The sequence below is a fragment of the Phoenix dactylifera genome, unplaced genomic scaffold (genome assembly GCF_009389715.1).
Source record: "Phoenix dactylifera cultivar Barhee BC4 unplaced genomic scaffold, palm_55x_up_171113_PBpolish2nd_filt_p 000568F, whole genome shotgun sequence".
Taxonomy (NCBI): Eukaryota; Viridiplantae; Streptophyta; class Magnoliopsida; order Arecales; family Arecaceae; genus Phoenix; species Phoenix dactylifera.
Window position 1 is genome coordinate 138571 of NW_024067972.1, and position 8954 is coordinate 147524.

Genomic DNA, 8954 nt, shown 5'->3' on the forward strand with positions numbered 1-8954 from the left:
ACCTTTTCCAAAGAAGACTCTTTTGTATTTGTCCAACCTTTCGATTAGCCATTGTTAGTAGCTTGTAAATATGCTGGAAGATAAACACATTTACAGAAGCAAGAATTTCGGATCACTTATGGATTTCTCCCTTTGGTTCGATTTACTGGTCGAGGAGCGGATATCACCAACGAAAATCTACTGTTTTCCACAACCTAAATGCCCAAGACACTTGCAGAGAATTCTTTTCTCTTATTTTCTTATGGTTTTTTTTCCTTCCCCTTAACCCACACCCTTTACAATATGAAGCCTTACACATATATATAGCTTCAACGCATAACTATCAATAGACAGTTTAAAGGCTGGAGAGATGTCTATGGAAAGATATCTCTTTTGGATATGGAAGATCGTGCATTTTGGATATGAATAAAAAATATGTCTCTTGGTTAACCGGTTGGGTGGAACCATCATGGGTGGACCGAATCGATTTTTCCAACATTTCCCACTTACACATGATGGGTTCAACAATGTGAGTTTTAACCATTACGAACAAGACTTATCCTTGCGATTTTTATACAGGCAAATAGGTTGTGCGACCAGCATACCAAAAATAATAATAACGAGCTCCCACTACCATACATCTGTTAGGAATATATAGTAGTTCAGTAGAGTAAGTATGCAGTATCCAAGAACACTTGAGTCACATTTCAAGTACCTTAAGATCTCACTTTAACTTATCACATTACTTATTTTCTATTTTGTATTCATAATTATTCTTTAACATGTAGTCAAGATGATTAGTAGACCAATGAATACAATAAAGAAATGAGACACAAAATGATCTTCCTTTCTATCTCGAATCTCTTGATTGTAGTTCAGTTGCTTTTCCAGATATGTCCCAATAAACCGAATCAATCACGATTGTAGGTAACATTCCAAGATAGCATATACTAAACTAAATCTCAAGAAACAGTAAAAATAATAAGGGTATTAACAGAGGTAATTATAGCCTCAGGGCTCACACAACGAGAGAGAAGAGATCAATTCTCTCGTTACCTTTATTGGTCAAATTATGCGCATGTGGTATGAAGCACATGTTATGGTATTTTTCTCCTTTCATGGAACGTATGTTGATTCTCATTATATGAAATACCATACAGATGATAGTTCATCAGACACACCTAGTGTCCAACTTGAGTTCACCACTCTACTTTCTTTCTTATTATTACTACAGAAGTCACATTTGGCATTTAAAACAGACAAGGTGAGTTGTGGGTTTACTCACCTTCGGTTACAAAATATTACATAGTGACCTCATCTTGATTTACTATCAAGACGATACTAATTTTAAGCTTGAGCTCATAAAAACATTATGCTTAAAATTGTTTCATCTCTATCAACCACAAGTTATAGAGGCGATTTCCCGTGTGAGAAGGTCAATCTAATGTCTGTCCAATATACATTTATTTAAATGAACTAATCATATGCACTAAGCATTAATGCATATATATATATATATATATATATATATATATATATATATATATATATATGCATATGTGTGTGCTTAAAAAATATAAGAACTTGGCATTTATATAAAAACATACATGTGAACCCCAAATGAGAAATTAAAATATCTCATTATTCAAACCATTAAGTACATCAAAGTCTACGAAGAGCTAAAGATTTCACATGTCTCATAAATACATCTCTAGGAATAGGTTTAGTAAACAGATTAGCGATCATTTAATTCGTAGATATGTACTGCATATTCACCTTCCTTTTGTGCAACCATGTCTCTCACAAAGTTATACTTTGTATCAATATATTTGGTCTTTGAGTGATATTTTGGGTCTTTTGTATAAGCGATCGATATCTGACTATCACAATGTACCAGTGCTGGATATGCAACATTTTTCAAAACCTCCAAATGATTAAGAAATCTCTTTAGCCAAACTGCTTTTTGTACTGTCGCTGAAGAAGCTACAAATTCAGCTTCCATCGTGGACAAAGCTATATAAGTTTGTTTCTTACTACTCCATGAAATTGCTCCATTACTTGGTAAGAAAACATAACCAGAAGTTGATTTTCTTTCATCCAAATCACCTCTCCAATCAGCATCAGTATAGCCTTTAAGATGCAAATCATTTTCTTGATAACATAATGAATAATCCGCAGTATCTTTTAGATATCTCAATATCTTTTTGACCGCTTTCCAATGGTCATGGTCAGGGTGTGATTGATATCTGCTTACTATACCAACTGCAAAGCAGATAGCTGGTCTTGTACACATCGTTGCATATATAAGGCTTCCAACTACACTGGAATAGAAAACTCTTTTTATTTGCTCTTCTTCTTGTTGAGTCTTCGGACATATTTTTTAGCTTAATGCTTCACCTTTTGCAATGGGAGTATTAATGGGTTTACAATCTTGCATATAAAATTGTTCAAGAATTTTTTTTATATAAGGCTCTTGTGAAAGAGATAATAACTTTTGAATGATCTCTTTCAATTTTAACCCCAAGAATATAGTTAGCTTCTTCCATGTCCTTTATTTCAAAATTTGAGAACAACCAATTCTTAACTGATGCTAAGAATTCCTTATCATTAGCAGCCATTAGTATATCATCCCCATAAAGTGATAAAATCACAAATTTGTCTTTGGATCTTTTAATATAGACACAGTGGTCTTCATCAATCATGGCAAAATCATATGATATGACAGCCTGATAAAATTTTATATTCCACTATCTAAAAAATTGTTGAAGGCCATAAATTGACTTCAAAAGTCTACACATTTTGTGCTCTTGGCCTTCTTTAATGAAGCCGATAGGTTGTTCCATATAAATTTCTTCTTCCAATTCTTCATTGAGAAAAGTTGTTTTTACATCTATTTGATGTAATTCAAGATCCAAACTAGCTACTATGGCTAAAATGAGCGAATTGAGGTGAATCTCATAGCAGAAGAAAATATCTCTTCATAGTCAATCTTCTCTTGTTGCGTATAGCCTTTTGCTACAAAGCATGCCTTATATCTTTCTATTGTGCCATCCGCCTTGCATTTTATTTTGAGAACCCATTTGTTCCCAATTGCTTTCCGACCTTGCGGAAGATCAACCAATTCCCAAACTTGGTTTGATCTCATTGACTCCATTTTTTCTTCCATTGCTTTCATCCATTTCTCTTTTACAGGATATTTAAGAGCTTCATCAACATTTCTCGGTTCACCTTCCTCTTGAGGTGTAACAAAAAATGCTTCTCCTTCAATCTCAAATCATCGATGGAGAACTAATCCATGGTTACTTCTTCGTAATTGAGATTGTTGTGAAATAAATTCATCATTTCTTGAATCTCTCCCACTTGAACTAGATATTGTTGATGGATTTTCAAGATTTTCCACCAATTGAGTTTGATTAAATAAATTATCATGGTCCTCTACCTCAAATAAAAATAAAATTTTCTTTATTTCATCTTGATTTGGAAAATCATTTTCCAAAAATGTGGCATCACAAGATTCAAATTCAGTAATACTTCCATTATTAGTGTCACCAACGAACACATATCCTTTGGAGATTTCAGAGTATCAAATAAAAATACTCTTTTTACCCCTTGGACCCAATTTTCCATGTTTATGAGAAGAATCATGAACATATGCAGTGCATCCCCAAGGTCTCAAATTACTTAGGTTAGGTTTGCGACCGGTCCATAATTCATAAGGGGTGGAAGTTACTGATTTTGAGGGTACTTGATTAAGTACATATGCAGCTGTTAATAATGCATCACCCCAATAGGTGATTGGCAAATTAGCTTGTACCATCATGGATCTAACCATTTCCAACAGGGTTCTATTTCTTCTTTCCGCAACACCATTTTGTTGTGGAGTACTAGGAATAGTTAATTGTCTACCTATTCCCTTTTCATGATAAATTTGTCTGAACTAATTAGACAAATACTCACGTCCACGGTCAGTTCTTAACACTTTGATTTTTCGATCTAATTGATTCTCAACAAAGTTTAAATATCTCACGAAGCAATCTAATGCATCAGGTTTGTGAGATATCGAATAGACAAAATTGAAACGTGTATAATCATCAATAAATGTGATGAAATAAGAAGCTCCATGTCTTGTCCTCACATTCATCGACCCACAAATGTCAAAATGAATTAATTGCAATGAAAAACCAGCTCTAATTCTTTTACCAAATGGTTTTCTCACAGTTTTTTCTGCTAAGCAATATTCACATATGGCTAGATTAACCTTTTCACCAGGGCCTAATAATCTCTCTTTGGCTAATCTATTCATTCGTCGTTGCCCTATGTGACCTAGCCTAGCATGCCAAATATTTTCATCCACATTGGGATTACTAGTAGATGCAACAAAGAAAAAAATAGTACTCATTACATTACACATACTATAATCAGTGTCAAATACAATAAAACCATTTAGTACATAACCAGATCCATAATAAGTTGTCCCTAGTAATATGTCCACACCATTACCATAAAAATTTAAGATATAGCCAAACTTAAGTAATATAACAACAGAAATTAAGTTTGGAGCATATAATACATCATGTAGGATTAAGGGTTGACCACCTCGCATGTTCAATTTGCAGGTGCCTATACCCTTTACTTCAAGTCTTGAATTATTTCCCACATATATCCATCTTGCTCCTTGTGGAATTCAATGATATTCCACAAAAGCATCTCAATCTTTTGCTACGTAGTCTGTGGTCCCTGACAGTCCACAAAAAATGAGATTCAGCTAAGAACATAAAACTTGAAACATAAGACATACTTATATTTGTGCTAAGGGTTTTTACTTTCTTTGCCTCTAAACATTCACGAGCAAAGTGACCCTTCTTGCCACAATTGTAGCATCTCAATTTTACTTTGTTCCTCTTGAAAAGACGCTTTTCTTTACCTGGCTGGCTATGCTTGAGCTTCTTGGAGGTCTTGCTATTACCATGGCCTTTCTTAAAATGACCATTAAAATGCTTTCGTTTAAAGCCCAAAACTCCTTGCGAACTAGTGTTAGCCATATATACTTCATTAGTGGTTTTATTTGCCTCAAGACGGTCTTCCTCCAATTCCAAATGCTTTCATTATGGGTCAAGTAAACTTTCATGTGCTCCCAACTGTGAGGCAAAGATCGAATCACAGCTTGAACTTGTTGTTCATCAATTAGCACATGTCCAACATCTCGCAGTTCACTTATCATGTTCGACATTTTCCTTAAATGCTGCTTCATATTATTATTAGGGCGTTTCTTATATGTGTCGAACTTGATGGTCAGCTGCCTAAGTTTGGCGACAGAAGTTCTACCAAACTTTTCTTTTAATGTTTCCCATATATCCTTTGCCGTCTCAAAAGGCCCGAACTCACGCATGATATCATTTTCCATGTTACTCAGTAATGTAATTCGAGCAATTAAGTTCTTCTTTTTTCAAGCAATGTAAGCCTCATTATCCCTTATATGTTGCACTGATATTCCATCTTCAGGCTCATTCATGGTATGGTTTAGGGCTTCCAGCGCCTCTTGTTCCTCCAATACATATTGGATTTTCATTTGCCATATTTCATAATTTTCACCATTAAATTTCTCACCCTTTTTAAGTTCAGCTACTATATTCTTAGATGCTGAAGCTACTGCAGAAAACTGAATTTCTACATAAAGACAAACATGCATACAATTAATGCCAAGCACAACACATATTTTTCTTTGCCACTAAACACAAATAAAATTAATGCTAATTCGCATAATGGCATGGAATTGAAAGTTCACTAAGTTCCTAATCATCATCCAAAAAAAATGGAACTTCCCACTTAAAACATTAATTTTAATTCTTAGCAGGCAAAGTTCTAGTTCTTAAGACAAATCATATGGTAAGTCTTAGAACTCCCACTTAAAACATGTATACTAAAACATTAAAGTTATATAAACATGGAGACATTTATTATCATAAAAAAACTTTTAAATAATCAATACACAAGTAAACAATATAAGTTATTCTAGCTTCGACTAGTTCTCAACTAGCGATTTTGCCATCTAAGAACCCGAACCCTCCTTGGAATAGCATCCTCAATTTCTTTTTGAATCATAGTTGATAGTATTTCTTCAATCCAAATGGTATGACCTCCAGCTACTGTTAAAATCCCACTAATCTCATGCATTAAGTACTCTTTTATAAATGCTCTCACCAATCGAGCATAATCTCTCACTGCTAAGGAATTCCAAAGATTTCTTGGAGCTTGTTGCCATGATCCAAGTAAAGAATCATACAACACTTGGTACCGTTGATGTTGACCTAACACATGTCCTAAATGAATGATTTCTTCCATTATATAATGAATAGTTTATACATGCAAAATCATGTCATTAATAGGATCCATCCTTAACTCATAATGTGTGCAACAAATCCCTAAGCCTTGCCCTTTGTTCAGAGGTTGCTGCCCTCAGAACTCTTACTAAGAGTGGTACTCGTGGCATTATTTCCTACAACAAATGTGGAAAAAATGCTTAGACATAGCACTGAAATATAAAAACATACAATTAAAGGATGTGGGAATATTCAATCTTAAAATTTCCAAATGTCACACATACAGTCAAGGTATGATAGAAAAAATTTCAGAAATTTTACTCATTAAAAACATATTTTTTGTAATTTTAACTCATTTTATAATATAAAATTAATAGAAAATAATTTTATATTCGAAAAATATTTCAAAAAATTACAAAAAAATTAGGAAATTAAATTTTGAATCCAATGGTACAAATCACGTCTCAAAATACAAAATACTTTTTCAGACCATGCCTCAAATAACGACGTCGGAAAGTGCCTCACGCGCTACATGCATCATTAGGGCGCGTTTGTCGGTGCAGCGATTGACTTTTCTTCAGACGGTCAACCATCAGCCACTCTCCTACCCAGGCGTGTGAAGGAGTGCCACAAAATTTTTTTTTTGTTATTTGTTTTCTTGAAACACTTCATTTTTTATTCCCGAGTCCAATGGTGGTATCTATTTTTCAAACCACTATTGGAGACATAAGGTTTGGATATTAAACATGTCAAGTGAGAGTGGGATTGGTCAGTAGAGGTCTTCTTCAACCCTGACATAAGCTAATCACCGTAACAAATTGCACAAACACCACATGCGATACATGAATGTTGGCTTGGTTTCACAAGACCATAGTGTCAAGAAAATCACCAGGGTAACATAGCTAAGAGGTAATCAAAGTTGAAATTAAGCAATATTAAAGTTGAAATTAAGCTTGTACGTGAAAAATTCATTCTTCAAGCTCATTAAAATGTCAGCTTGGCAGCTCATCACCCGTCCTGTTAAAATATGCGGAGAAGAAGAGAAACTAAGAGAACTATATTTCTGACTGTCTATTACAATGTACAGAAGCAATCTTTATATAGATTAGGAGACCAACAAAATTTAGTAAGGCCGACTAAGTTTGGCATAATCAATTACAAATCAATAAAGGTGAAATTTGGTAAAGCCGACTAAAATTTGACACAGCCTGATTTTATGGAGGCCAATTATATTGGGCACAATTAATGGTGAAGTTTGGTAAGACCGACTAAGTTTGGCATAATCGATCGATGAATAAATTCCAATACATCCATCCTTCATGCATGCATGGCATCTATTTTCATGTGTCACACAAGTTCCCACGCCCTACTAGGTGAAAGAGCTTTCCCTAATCATGAAATATACCACGTAATTGAGGCTTCTGCCAGGGCTCTAATACCCATTTTACCCCTATTTTCACCAAAAGCCCGACCTGAGCCACCGCGAGTAGTCCGACTTATGAGGTACATCCAGAGTACATAAGACTTTTCATAGAGTTTTTAAATATAAATATTCTTCTAAATATCAAATTTTGCATGAATATTCTTCTAAAATTAATATTTATATCTATACCTCTATAAAATATTTAATTTTGTTATTCTATTTTTTTATTCTTATTTTTGCATATGTATCCACGCCATCTAACATCGTTAAAAAATTAACAGTTTCAAACTAGAATGACTAAAATATTTTTAATAGATAGATGGGCTAAAAGAAACATTTATAAAATGATCGCAATAGAAGAAAAAAATAATATCAAAATTTGTTTTATTTTTAATTAAAATAAATATAGCTTTTATTAATGATGTTAAAAGAACCGTTATATTAGAAGAATTTATGCAAAAATAGTATTTTATGAGGATAAAAAATAAATAATAAAAAAATATTTATATAAATTTTAATTGTTAAAGGGTATTTTTGTAAAAAAATTATTTTTTTACAACATGTCTCCTCCGTGGATCACCTTCCTTTGTGCCAATCCAAGTTGAATCGTTCAACGCACGGATCTCAAAGCTCTACACATAACTCAAAGCAAGAAGTGGATGATCCATTGCTCCCACATGCATCACAATATCACATGCAGGGATACGACAGGGCCGGCTATTTAGCCCTTCTTTTAGAGTAATTATTTTTTCGTGCTTCCATTCAAGAATTATATTAAATTATAAAAATTTCTTATCCATCTTCGTTGAAATATTGTACTAGCTATCTATTTTCATATCATTTTTTTTAAATATTTTACTTAGCAACTATTTATTTTCATATCATTTTATGGAGGCCAATTATATTGGGCACTGTTGGGGGGAATAAAGTTTCCCCCCAAATGACATAAATGCCCCTAAGAAGCCGTACAACCTCCGACCCCGGACAGCCGAAGTCAGCGTCCGACCTCGGAACGCTCGGCCACAAGACGACCGACCCCGAAACCTCCGACCTAAGAGAAACCCCGATGTCCGAGGACCGTACTCTAACACCCCTCCGGCATTTATTGCGCATGGCCGCTGTAATCTTCCGGCACACTCAACAATAAATGCGGATCTCCGGCTTACTCCATAATAAATGCGGATCTCCGACTTACTCCACAAAAAATGCGCATGGCTCCTGACATCTACGGA